We start from the raw sequence: 1,240 nt of genomic DNA, 5'->3' as shown, positions 1-1,240 counted from the left end.
GCCCACGGAAGTAAAGCCATTCTTGCCCAGGCATCCAGAGAAGTGGTCGCTTTGGGCTCATCTGATCCGATTAGCATGGTGGCACACCAAGGGTAGAGCATGATGCCATTATTGGGTATCCAAACAGTCCAGTGGCTGTAGGTCCTTTGGGGCAAAGACTAGGGGAATCATTACTCCACACACTTGGCATGGCATTACCTGTCCTTCCACCTGGCCTCTCTTTCTGTCAATGAGTTCTGGGTCCGTGAAATGGCCAAGGGATTGTGACATTTTATAGGAGCATTCGACTTCAGTCTCCTGACTCTCTTTAATTTTTTTGATGGTACAAACCAAGTGGACCTTTTTTGGGGTGCCCCTTGGAAAAGCACCCCATTATATTCTCCCCTTTTCCTGCTAGTCCCTTCCCCCTTGCCACACACCAGGATGATTATGTCCCCCTGGCTTCCCATGGTGGTGTACTGTCTCCTGTCATTTGGGGGTCTTTTCCTCCCCAGTGCTATCAGAGGGCCTTGTGGGTGTATGGTCCCCTTTGTCTTTGCTCTCACTATCTTTGGTTTCACTTTCTGAGGTTTCAGTTTCCTGAGGTCAACCGCTGTCCACGGATAGCTGAGCACAGGACCTAGGATGTTTTGAGAGACAGTAGTCACAAACTTTTATTACAGTACAGGCATATTGTCATAATCGTTTTACTCTATTATTAGTTATTATTAATCTTGTGCTGTGCCTAATTTATAAATCAAACTTTATCATAGTTATGTATACCTACGGTTTGGTGTTATCTGCCACTTCAGGCATCCACTGTGGGTCTTGAAATGTGTCCCCTTTGGATAAGAGGGACCTGCAGTACATGTATGTGTGTGTGTGAGCTCAAGTGTAAGAAATACCGTATTTTGCCATTTGTGATGAGCATTTTTTGTCCAAATTTTTGAGGGGAAAAATGCCCATTCCGGGTAGTACTATTTGTTACTGGTACATAAAATTGTCCCTTGTATCTGTTCCTGCATTTTGTAATTATTGTTACATGAAATTTCTTGTACCATGTTAAAAATAAATGCTAAAATTCCTTTACAATAAAAAAGTACCTAAATATAAAAATTAAAAATTTAAATTAAAAAATTAAAACAAAAGGTTTTTTCTCTGATAGTCTGGGCCCCAAATGAGGGTGTGCATTATCCACGGGGAACACCTTATACGAGGCAGAATATGGCACTCAGCTTGCCTCTGACGTGCGGATCCACAC

This window comes from Otolemur garnettii, unplaced genomic scaffold (assembly GCF_000181295.1).
Source record: "Otolemur garnettii isolate 467f Iridium unplaced genomic scaffold, OtoGar3 scaffold00038, whole genome shotgun sequence".
NCBI classification, from domain to species: domain Eukaryota; kingdom Metazoa; phylum Chordata; class Mammalia; order Primates; family Galagidae; genus Otolemur; species Otolemur garnettii.
Note: the sequence above shows the minus strand (reverse complement) of the source record.